General features: G+C 38.6%; 1 protein-coding gene across 4 annotated transcripts in view; it reads right to left on the reverse strand.

The window, feature by feature from the left end:
• The window catches only part of plppr1 (phospholipid phosphatase related 1), a 55,288-nt gene extending 47,935 nt beyond the window's left edge, over nt 1–7,353 (reverse strand). For 2 of the 4 annotated variants that reach the window (XM_006795574.2, XM_006795577.2), the window contains exon 1: nt 6,572–6,774. The gene's annotated coding sequence lies outside the window, so the exon portion shown is untranslated. Of the gene's footprint in view, nt 1–5,975; nt 6,082–6,571; nt 6,775–7,305 lie in introns of those variants that run through there. The other 2 variants (XM_006795576.3, XM_006795575.3) reach the window with 2 other exon arrangements.
• Between the last annotated feature and the right edge of the window lie 5,591 nt (nt 7,354–12,944).

The following is a 12,944-nucleotide window of genomic DNA, read 5'->3' on the forward strand; positions in this document are numbered from 1 at the left end:
CCGAGGTTTCCATGTTTTCTAAAGCCATGTGCTCAGTGGCATTGTGCAAGTGTTTCTCACACTTCCTTGTAACATCTCCAGATTTACATCTATATTTAGATCAAACAAGCTCTTCATCCCTGAGTATTGAGCTATTTTTCCATAACAGCCACCAGAATCATCACAGCAATGTCCCCTAGACCCAGCTGGAGATAAGGGAGTCTTTCCCCTCTGAGATTTCTTAATATTTCAACACGATCATGCTACAGTGGCTTCTCATTATCCTTGTATCATTTCGTTTGAAAACTACATACCCTAAAAAGATTATGAGTGCTAAAACAGCATTGGATTGTCTGCAATCAACTTTGGTCATGCATCAAATAAGGATACAGAATGTGAATAGGCAGAGCTGGTTTTAGAGTAGGTGGTAAATATTCAGTAATATCCAGTTTAATCATTTATAATTCAGACTTTGCTGAGGACTTTCCAAACCCCCAATCAACACTAAAAGATAAAACAGTTCAAAAGTTCACAAACTGCAGCATCTTGAGGCACTGTTTTGATCAAGAGGAAAAACTCTTTCCTGTTTGAAACTTTAAAAGTCATCTTTAAATTCATCAGGTAATATTTATCCATTTTGGTTGGGGCTCAATTACAGCAGTGGCCTAAAATATGGCCGTGTTAGTGAAAATCTTCCTACCAATAATTTTGAATTCAATAAAAAACCAAAATAAGATGCACAGAAAGATGTGCGGATTGACCGTCTAGAGAACTGAGTTAGCCAATTTCCAGCATTCTTAGCTGAGACTAGTCAGGCTTGTGTATTATGAGCCGTAATGCCATATGAGCATTATGGCGATGATGAGCCAGTCCGTTTCATGCATGTACAAAATACTCACAGCAGCACAGGCAAACAGCCATGCCCACACTCACAGCCACATGCATTCATTAGCATGGAAGGTAATGAGTAGGGGGGACCACTAAAATGTTTGCAAATAAACTACCAACGCAAAAACAGCTAAAGCTTAAGCCATCATGTGCTCAGAGTGAACCACAAGCCAGCAGCCTCGGTATGAGAAAAGGATCAAAGCAGTAGGAAAAAATCTTCAAAAATACAGTTTTACATTTATATAGCAGACAAAATACATCAAAAAGTACATTTTGAACCTTTGGGGGTATTTTAGGCACTCTTTATTTGGTATGCATGGGTCAGACAACACTCACTTTCAAAGTCAGCCTTTAATTTTATATCTATATCTTTTGTATTTGTGATGATACAACATCTGTCTGCAGACAGACAGAAAAAACAGACATAGAATCACCTGCCTAAGTACTCAAAACTGCCTTTTTAATGTGCCCTGTTACAGTATGTGTCAAGTTAACTAAAACTACTTTTGGAAATAAATAAACCTAAGGCTCTGATGGAAATGTTTATTGATACGTAGGATGTCTTCACGACTGCCAACTGCCTTCAAAAAAAAATCTTGTTTTTTCATACTTACTGTGATGCTACAATGAAAATTTTTCAAACACAAAATCTAAACTAAAGTGAGCAAATTGATACAGGAAATTTACCTAAACTAATTAAAAAAAAAAAAAAAAAAAAAAAAAAAAAAAACCACAGATGAGGTAAGTCCGAATTCCGAACGCAGGTCATTCCACACCATCATTCCACACAGCAAACGCTCAGGTGATTTGTCTTTAAGCATGAGGTGGGTCACCAGGTTTCTGGCTGATCTCAGGCTGCACTGTGGTTAGCACAGAAACAGCAATTTCAGAATATATTTTGAAACCAGGCCATGAAGTGCTTTAAAAGTAATAAATAATATCTTAAAATTGATTAACTGAGTAGGTCACCATCCTCATACTGACAGTTCTGGTTACAAAAATGTCGAACAAACTAGCTCTGCTATTGATTCATCTCTGGAGGTCATCTCATGAACTCTGGAGGTCCATTTAAAGGATCACATCTTCCTTTCTCCTCTAATATTTCTAGTAGCATCTCTCTATTTAGAGAGTTTAACATTGACTTTTCCGAACAAATAACGCTCTCTGAAATTGTTGTAACTACTTCTACACTGTGGCTCCCAACAAACTCAAATAACTTTATATCCAAAATATAATGACTAAACAATGACCCTCCAATGTCTAACTAAACATTTTGCCTGTTCCATTTAACACCTAATTAACGTGTCATAATGTTATTAAACAATTTTTCTCTAAATATTTACTTACATAAATTAGAATGCTTCCAATTCTGGAATAACATTAGTATAATTATAATCTTACAGTTTATTTGCAACACTGGTACTACACAGTTGTTCCCTCCGAATTTCTATTATCTGTACTTATGAGGTATTGCTGAGTCATGGAGGCCCATATAAAATGCATTTTTCATTCAAGTTTAAATCATTTGAACTAACACACATGCATCTTAGCTACAGATGTAGTTTCATCTAAGTGAGCCCTTTTGTAACAGTCACAGATTTCTTCCTAATATTGTGAAGTACTATGCTGCATCATCAAGCATTTTTCTATTAGCTCTTATTCACCTTCTCACTTTTTGGGTAATTTTTAATAATTTCTCTTGCAAATATATATTTAACCGCATTATCCGGCGCACAACTGTCTAGCATGTGGCAAAACAAGGGGAAATATTCATGTAGTATTGCCAGTGTTATTGCTAACTATCCCTCACTGAAGCTGCTTTCATGCATGAACGACAGTTTAAGGAGAATCGGGTTGAGATATTTTTCACTGCTTTCCTTCCTTACACATAGCACACAGCAGGACATGATCCACGCGACTGAGGTGAGAGATGCCCGGGAGACAACACGTGACGCCTGTTTGCTAGCTTTGAATGCAACAGAAAAATAAGCTGCACATCGGTGTAGTTTGATAATCACGCTAACACTGTGCTAAGGAGCTAGAAGTTTAAAGACAAGCTAATTTTTGATCTGGCTGTGCTGGAAGTGGAAATTCTCGCAAATGCACACCTTGTCCAGCTCAAAACCTTATCAGCTGCATATATCGGTCTTCTTAGATATAGGAAAGCACTCTCAACTCCAGCAGCAGACCTTATCTCACCCTTGGGGCAACTCATTCCCCAGAGACATCACAGTGACAGATATACTGCCCAATGAAAATACCCTCACAGCACTAATAACACCAGCCCCCACATGTAGTGGTAATCAAAGAGCAGACAGCAAAGCTCAGGATGAGTATGTGTGTGAGGCAGCCTGCATGTATGCATGTGTGTGTGTGACTGCATGTGATCAATAATGAGTTTCTAGTGTGGGAGTAAAAGTGGTGCTGGATATCAGACATGAGTTCAGAGGTCACCGGTTTCAGCAGCTTCACTGCATTACTGATTTTTATTTCTGCATTTCTTTTTTAAACAAGTCATTTGCTGGAGTTTCCTTGCAATTATTTCTATTTGTAACACATTAGGACCACATGAAGCCTGTCACGCTGACACTATATTTATTAAGTGCTGTATTACAGCTTAGTGTATTTGTTTCCACAAAGAGCAGTAAAAATACAACTTTATTCAAGTTCAGCCTGAATTTACATGACTTCATAAAAAGGAATAAAAGAGGCAAAAGTGTTAATTTAGATATCCAGTGTTGCTGAGACAGCTCACGGGTAAGGATGCATATTGAATTTCACATTTTTATTTTGATTTATCACTTACTTATGTGAGGACGAAATGATGCACTAGAGCATAATTTAATTTTCATAAATCTCACGAGATGCTTTACTCTGCTCCAGGCAGATCTCTGAGTATTTCATCTGGAGATTAAGGATGATAAGACAAGCACATTTTAGCTATAGAGTCTTGGGTCATGCAGAAGCAGGGCTGCAGTGCTTCCCTGCTAGTATATCTCAACGACTACTTTGTTAGGTGCACCTATTCAACTGCTTGTTAAAGCAAACATCTCTAATATATCAGCCAATAGCATGGCAACAACTCAGTGCATTTGGTCATGTAGACATGTGCAAGGTGACCTGCTGAAAATCAGGATCATAATGGGGAAGAAAGACAATTTAAGGGACTTTAAACACAGCATGGCTGGTCCTGCCAGACTGGCTGGTCTAAGAATCTCAGGACAGGGATTTTCCCTCACAATGATCTCTAGTTTACAGAGCATGGTCCAAAAAAGAGAAAATGTATAGCCAGTAAGCCACAGTTCTCTCTTGTTGATGCCAGTGTTCAGAGGAGAATGCCCAGTCTGCTTTGAGCTGATAGGAAGGCAACAGGATGTTGCCTTCCTATCAGATGCAGAAGAGCATCTCTGAATGCACAGCAGATAGGGAGCAGAAGACCACACTGCGTGCCTGTCCTCACAGCTAGGAAAAAGAAAGATCTCAATCCAACAGAGCACCTTTGAGATGTGGTGGAACAGGAGATTCATATTATGGATGTGCAGCAAACAAATCTGCAGCAACTCTGTGATGCTATCACATCAGTACAGACCAAAATCTCAAAGGAATGTTTCCACCATCTCATTAAATCTGTCCACAAAGAACTAAGGCAGCTCTTAAGGAAAGTACTGGAAAGCTGTACCTAATGAAGTGGCAAATAATTGCAAAGTCTTGACAAGTGCATTTTTATTATAAGGTTCAAGGAGGACTGCAGTGCTTCCTGCAATGTATATAGCCAAGAGTAAACCATATAAAAGGCACAAAGTCTATAAATAGCTCCGTGTAATACTCACTGCTGTTTTTTTTTCTTTAAATTTAAGAACAATGTTAACTAAAAATGGGACAAATCATTAACTGTAAAGGAAATGGTGCTAGTATATGCTGAATATGTTAACTGCAGAGGCCCACAGAAAGTATCACTGTGCTGTTAAAACTAAAATGATCATATCAATAAAGAAATGTGACCTTAACTGCACATTTTTATGAGAGCAACCACACACCCTAATGAGGTTTCAACTTCATGACCCAGTAGTCATGAAGTATAGTTACAGTATGTCATTGCCAGGCATATGACGTCATTGTGACCTCAGCCTGTCATATTATTACATTTCATGGAAAGGCAAAACACACACAAAACCAAAAATATGGCCTTTGCTGTGTAGAGTGAGACCTCCTACACAAGCCTTCCTGAGTGCAGGCGATGTTTACATGTACTACGTAGTGTGATATACTGACACACTCATGTAAATGCATACTTATGCCAATAAGGAATTAAATGTGCCAAGAGGAGTCTTGTATTCTGCTGAAAGCCAAAGAAATGCTCCCCTGATGCCCAGCCACATGCAATCTGTCTGCTGCATGATATAAATCCTCACTATGCAACAAGGACAAGCATGAATACACCTGAAAAAATACAGACACGCACACACAAAGAGGAAGGCAGAGAAATTCACAGGTTCCAGCTACAAATACTAACTAGAAATCTGCCTCACTGGGCGGGTCACGTTATCCCATCTTATTCCAAGTGTTCAGCCAAGAGACACGTGGAAGATTTAACACACATGGCAACATGCATACAACTTCTGTAAAGACAATATTTGCCCATTACTAGAAATGGAAGCAGACAGCAAATGCAATTAATGTGCACGACTCACACAAACAGCACTTGTTCAACAGCATATGAGGAAAGAAATGACTTCTAAGCACCTGGGCACTATTTACCGACTGTGCTCCTGAGCTGGGAAATGTATCATTTTATCGTTAATGACACCAGATTTTTTAATACTTTGCATTAACTGATCACAATACTTTACACACCTCATATTAAAAAACAATCCTCGAGCATTTTGACCCAATGAAACTAAAAAAAAAAAAAGCTTTTTAAAAAAGGACAGTAGATAAACGCTTACAAATTTATAAGGGTTAAACACGCCTTACCCCATAAACGTTTGCATTCTTACTATGTCATCACTTTAGAGAAATAGGTTAATCTAAGTATTGTTGTACACAATTCTTTCTGAATCTGAGGCCGAGGCTATACATCCATTTCAGAATATAAAGAGAAACGATACCTGCGGACACACACACGCTGATTTCGCGGTTACCCCCTATACACCATCACACATCTTCTACCAACCACGGGATTTCAGTCATTCATCAGAAAGGCATCTACTGCGCCGTGCGTGTCTGGGAGGGCTGTGGACTAGGCAGTCTCTGATTTGGGGGGGGCGGGGAGATGGGCCAATTTTTTATTTTTTTATTTTTTAGCTGGACCGAAAACACAATTTTGCTCAGCAACAGAGGCGACACATTTGCACAAACCTCCGCTTGTTGTTAACGGATACGCAATACAGAAGCAGAAGCAAATAATCGCCAAAAACAAAATAAAAATCATATTTGTGTGAGCGTAAAGCGCCACAGGGAGGTCACTGTTGCTGCTGGCAGAGACAGGTGTCTAAATACCGATATCGATTCTGTGCGAGCTTTAAAGCCATTATTTTCCACGGATTCTCACTGAACCCACACAGAAAGCCTTTTTCATTGAAGAGGACTCCAGCGCTTTGACTTGATTAAGGTCCGAACTTGCCCCAGCAACAGACAATAGCTGCACAGTCCCGTTTCCTCTCATTTCTTCCCCACAGCATCTGCGGGCAACGCAAACACTTACCGCGATGAGATGGAGAAATATTCCACGTAAAATGTGACTCCATTAAAGAAGAAGGTGAAGAATGTGGGTGGGGGGGAAAGGGGGGGAAGCCGTGAACTGCACCCACGCTACTACCGCTACTACTACTCCATCGGCTGGGCAAAGCGTCCGCTCTCGGTTTGTGATGTGGATCACGCAGCGTGTGAGCCCATGAGGATGGATGCTGTGCCTTTTCGGGGGGCGGGGACAAGACGCGTACTCATCTCCAATGGAGCGTATTTAATTCTGTGTAGGGACCCTTGTGTTACAATCAAGTAGGCTGTGTAGCCCGCTTTTATCCAGCCACCCTGCCCTGTAGACCTCCAGGTTAGGGGGAAAAAATCCTGGATTTATTCACCTTGTCTCAGAAAGACAGCATGATGTCTGTTCAGGTCTGCTTAATATATTCATGGAGCTCCACACGTTCACAGGTGGATGGTTTCTGAGATGTGGGTGCTGCTGATTGAATTCTGAAGATTCATACCAGCGCTCATGTTTGGTAAAAAACAAACAAACAAACACGATTTTTGCGATACTGTAGGTAATTCAGATTCATTTTTGCTTATATCACAGAAATGTCGACACAGGTGCATTTGACGATGAAATGTACACACATTAATTCCAAATATGTGATCATTTATATATGCCTGAAATTACTAACAGCTCCTTTAAAAGGGCACTTTCAAAAAGTTTTCTATGCAAATCATATCACACACCTCTCCATGTTGCCTGTACGCATCATCTAGATGTGGAGCTCCTCCAGAAGCAGTATGGGCACACTTTACTTCCTCGTTGTTGTTAGACCCGCCTCCACAGAAACTGAGTTTATCCAATAGCCTCAATCCTTGAAGTACGCTATGCTTCTGGATTTTTCAGCCCCATTCATAGGGGAGTGCTCTTACTCTAAACCATGTAGGGCTAACGCCTAATTCTGACTTTTTTCCTTTAGTTTTGAGACTTTTTTATATTCAGGATTCTAAGAGGAAAATTATAAATATTACAGAATTCTGAAAAAAAGTGACAATTCTGGGATTAACGTCAAATTACAGGTTACAATTACTGAAAAGAGTTAATTCAACGCATATGGGTGGCCCCATTCCTTTTCTGTACAATCTTATCTAATGTTTTTAATAGTAATTTTCTTAATGACATAATGTGCCTATCTGAATAGATTTGTTACCTGGTGTTAGCAGTGGCTTTGTTGGGGTTTTGAATGAGTACAAATAATTGGGAGACAGTTTGATGTGTATAGAAGCACACTGGTAGTTTTTGATTGCTTATTTGTGAAGAGTTTTTCTGTGTTTTTAAGTGTCTGTTTAATACGAATTCAATAAAACTGCACATATGGCCAGTATGCGTGCAGATGAGCAACAGGACAGTAGAACACAACTTTGTGAGTTTGAGAGATCCTCAGTGACGTATTGCACCCTCTTGATGGTGAATCTGTTAGTAGGACAAAGGTACAGGATCCTACTTTTTCAAACGTCTCATGCCCAGAGATCTTTTCTACCTTGTATTTTAACACGGTTGAACAAATTCAGTTCAACAGTCCATGCTGGGGTCCCCATCTTCCTGTTCTATGCATTTTTGGTCTATTTCTTTAAATACAGGTAATATGGTATGGGGTGGGGGGTATTTGCATATAGTTGCATTTTGATTTTGAGCTGATTTTACTGAAGCACTTTCTTGCTGCGAATGCATGTAGCTGTTATTTTTATGGTTATGGTTATAGTTATCCAACAGTTGCCACTAGATAAATGTGTAATTTCTGAAACCATAGTAAATGTCACAGCTATTTTTCCATTGATTAATAAGGCTCATTTTCTCGGTTGTCTAGTCACCAATCACCAGTTTTTAAAATAGCTGTGAAATTTATATCGAAGAGTTCAATTTTAGGACATGCCTCAATTTCCAGAGGCGAAATTCCTTCTGAAGTATAATAAACCCAATGATAAACCAAAGAAATATTCTGATAATAAGAAGCATTCTGAAGGGTTTTATGCTTAATCAATTGCCAAGGGCAATTGTTAAAGCGTTGTCCCTTTTTGTATTAGGCATACTACATACATGATCACTTCCTCAGTACAGGGGCATGGTATGCTAGGGAGGGTTTGGGCTAAGATTTTACTTCTATGACTAATTAGAATCAAACACATTCATGGATAGAACCACAGCTCATTTTGATAGTGCCATTACCTCATGGTTGAATCTTGTGCTTAATTGTACATTACATGTTACATTGATTTGGTTGGGTATTTATTTCTAACAGAATTTTCTGGTTTCCCTTCCCGAGGGAAGACCATTTCTACTTCTTATCCATGTTTTTTTCCCCAAAGTGTAGCTTATTGGATAATTTATCTTGTCTCAAAGGATAGACTAAATTCCTACCACTCCAACCCAGTAACTTGTAGCATTAGCACTGTGAAAGCACTGCTACCATAACTGGGACAGATGCATTTAAGCCAAATCACAGTATTCATCACTGCTACAAGAAACACTGGTGTGTTCAGTGATCTAGATTCAGCGAGCATGCTACATTACCCTCCATGCTCAGGCTCCCCATCTTCCTGTCCTGTGCATTTTGAGTCCAGTTCTTTCACTCCTCCGCTTCTTTCTTAGTAGCTTCAGGTTACACGTACCAAGCTGAGCATGTAAATACAGGTATAAGACCTGATATTACTGTAAAAATCAAGAAATGTCCAAACAGCACAAGTTGATTAGCAAAGGGGATGCAAATTGTTATGGATGGATTTGTATCTAATTTTTGGTACTAAATGGGGGCAGTGATAGCCTAGAGGAAGAGAATCATGATTGGTACTGAATGGTTTTAGGTACAAGTTAACACATTATCTGAAGCATAAACAATAACAATAATTTTTTTAAAAAAATGTAAAAACAAAACATGGGTCATAGTTTTAAGTACAGGACTGCACATCCATGAGCTAATATGCTAGATGAGGTATTAAATTAGATTTGTAAGTTATTTGTATGTTATACAAGTAGTAGAGAACTTCAAGTTCAAAATGTTGGACCTGTCACAAACAAATTAAATGTCAGTAATTTAGCTTGCCAAAAGGGAAAAATTCCCCTTTCTTAAATAATGTGTTATTAAAAAAGAACCCAGATGTAGTCACATTTCTTTTGAATGAATGCAAGGATAATTAGGAATGATCCAAAATGTCAAAAAACAAACTCAGTAAAGAAAAGCCTTAAAACTAACAGCAGCATGAAATGAAATTAGTGAATGCATTTACAGTAAATACTTTCCATTTGCTTCTGCTTTTTCTCATGTGATGATGATATACCATGGGACAGCTGCATAGGAATGCACAGCTGGATGGACTTGTAACGACTCCTGGGTTAACACGTGTCATTTGGTCTCCAGAACTTCATCAAAAGAATATTGTCTAGCAACATTTTACTTTTTAGTGTCAGGCATGTTTGTGGTACTTCTAAAATACTGTAACCTGTTAGTCAGACTGAAATTCATGTTTATACTAACCAGCCGCTTTGTTAGGTCTCTTTTTCAGCTGCTTGTTAATACTCGTTCTATGACAGGAATTCAGTGCATTTAGGCATGTAAGCATAGTCAAGGCAATCTGCTGAGATTTAAATAATAATGCAAATAATGGTGATTTAAGTGACTCTGGATGTGACATGGGTGTAGGTTCCAGAAAGGCTGGTCCGAGTATTTCAGAACCTAGTGATTTGTTTTGTTTTGTTTACTCCAGGGAGAGTGCACTAAAAAAGAGAAAATATCCAGTGTGTAGCAGTTATCTGAGTGAAAATGCCGTGTTGATGCCAGAGATCAGAGGAAAAGGTATGTGTGCAGAAAGACATCTTTGGATGCATACCCCGTCACACCTTTAAGCATATCAGCTACAGCGGCAGAAGAGGACTCCAGGTGTGGTTCCTGTCAGCTAAGAACAGGAAACTGAGGCTTCAATTCACTCAGGCTCATCAAAATTGGATGATAGAAAATTGGAAAAGGGTTGCCTGGTCTGATAAGTCTAATCTGCTGCGGCAACATTCGAATGGTAAAGTCAGAATTCGGTGTACACTATATGAAAATATCAATCCATCCTGCCTTGTCTTTAAGGCTCAGGTGGTGGTGGTGTGATGGTAGGGGCAATATTTCTTTAGCATTAGCTTAGTTTGGTTTGTACCAACTGTGCATATCTTAAACACCACAGCCTACCTGAGTATTGTAACTGATCATGTCCATCCCTTTATCACCACAATGTACCCCTCTTCTGATGGCTGACTTCAGCAGGATAACATGCCATGTCACAAAGTTCGAACCATCTCAAATTGTTTTGTTAAACATGATAATGAATTTATTGTAGTCAAATCACCTTCACAGTTACCAGATCTCAATCCAATAGAGCACTTTTGGGATGTGGTTGAAAATGAGATTCACATTCATAGCAAACAACTGTGTGATGCTATCACATCATATCAGTCAATATGGAACAAAATCTGTGAGGAACATTTCCACCACTTTGTTGAATCTATGCCATGAAGAGTTAAGGCAGTTCTGAAGAAAAAAGCATGTCCGACTCGGTACTAGCAAGATGTTCCAAATATAGCAGCTGGTGAGTGTATATCTATGGCTCATCAGGAGGGAATATGTTGTGATAGTTTTCAAGTTCCTCTTGTTGGAATGTCTCAGATTAATCAGATTGTGTTTTGTTTACTAATATTTTGTTGACACTTGTACAAAAAATTTGGTGTTTCCTCATTAAAATAAATGTGCTGCTAACACTGGGTGATTTGCAGGACACATCCTGATTGTAAATGTTGTATATAGCTGGTTAATATGCCACTGAATTTGGCATGATGAAGCTTTTATTTGTTTGAGTCCTATAATATACTGAACTGGGTGGATTAAACATTTAATTGCTACTGATAGAACTTCAATAAATGCAGAATTTAAAAAACGAAATATTGTATTTGAACCAGTATGATTCTTTAGGCCAGATGTTCCAGCATGTCCAGTTTTGCTGCACTAAATTTCCGAGAGTCAGAGTCAGTCAGCTGGGAAAACTGGTTTACAAGAGAGAGGTCAACTGAGAGTTATTCAAACAGTCAAACAAAACAGCCCGGTGTGGTCAGAGCACACAGGATGTAATTAGAGTAGCAGGAGCACAGTGTTTGTTACAGTAGTAATCTGATATTGAAAATCCCCTTCCCTGAAAACATAATCGATATACTGAACAGTAATTTACAACAAGAGCATGATACATTATTTTCTGGGAAATGTAAGAATTTAACCCCACTGCTACCAGCCGTTTTATCAGATTTATGGTTAGCGTTCACATATTTGATGGTCATATGTTCAGGGTAAAAGGAGATTTCACACCTGAATCTAATTTACATTTACCTGTGACCTCTACTGTTTATCCATGAAGATCATGAAGATATCTGCTGTGGAGACATCAGCCTTTGCCCAAATAAATAAAATTACATGAGAATTGCCATGTAGTTCTCACAGGTCTTTCTGGAGCATCAGACAGCAGCACACACTAACACCATCAGAGACTCTGATGCGTAAAATAATTTCATTTTTATTAATATTTTTATATGCACCTAAACTGACATATACTGTACAAACACACACACAGAGTAATATCTGCTTTCATTGCATCCCACAGCACGCTTGTCATTTCATATAATCTATGCCTATTATGCCTGTTATGCTCTCCATCTGCCAAAGAGGCTTAACACAGACTCAGCAGCATAGTATAGTGTTTTACCAGTAATAAAGCATAGTGGTAAGAAGATGACTAGAGTGCAATCCAACATCTAAACTGAGTTTGGAGTCAAGAGTCTAAATATATATTGTGCTCATCTGCAGTTTAGATGATGGGGTTACATAGTACCCAGCTTTACTCCTCTGCAAAAAAGCTAAAAAGAACAAGGGGAATTATTACAGTAGAAAAGAAGATGTGAAGACAGGTGGGAAGAAACAATTATCAACAAAGACGTGTGATTATACACCCATCAAGGTTATTAGGGTGTAAGAAATATTCTGGCTGAACCACAAATAAATGTACAATAGAATCATTTCATGTCAGTCACTGAAGAATAATTTAAAATGTTTACTCAATTCAACTCAAATTTATTTTAGAGCACATTTTAAAGCAACTCCCACTGAGGAAAGTTTCTTTCTGTTAAAAGGAAGTTCTTCCTTCCCACTGTCGCTCAAACACTTGCTTATAGGAAGTCATCTGATTCTTAGGGTTTCCTCTGTTTTCTTTTTATTATTGCAGAGTCTTTACTTTACAATATAAAGCACCTTGAGGCAACTGTTGTTGTGATTTGGTGCTATATGAATAAAAGATGCTTGAATCAA

The sequence above is a fragment of the Neolamprologus brichardi genome, chromosome 7 (genome assembly GCF_056152115.1).
Source record: "Neolamprologus brichardi isolate AB-2024 chromosome 7, ASM5615211v1, whole genome shotgun sequence".
NCBI classification, from domain to species: Eukaryota; Metazoa; Chordata; class Actinopteri; order Cichliformes; family Cichlidae; genus Neolamprologus; species Neolamprologus brichardi.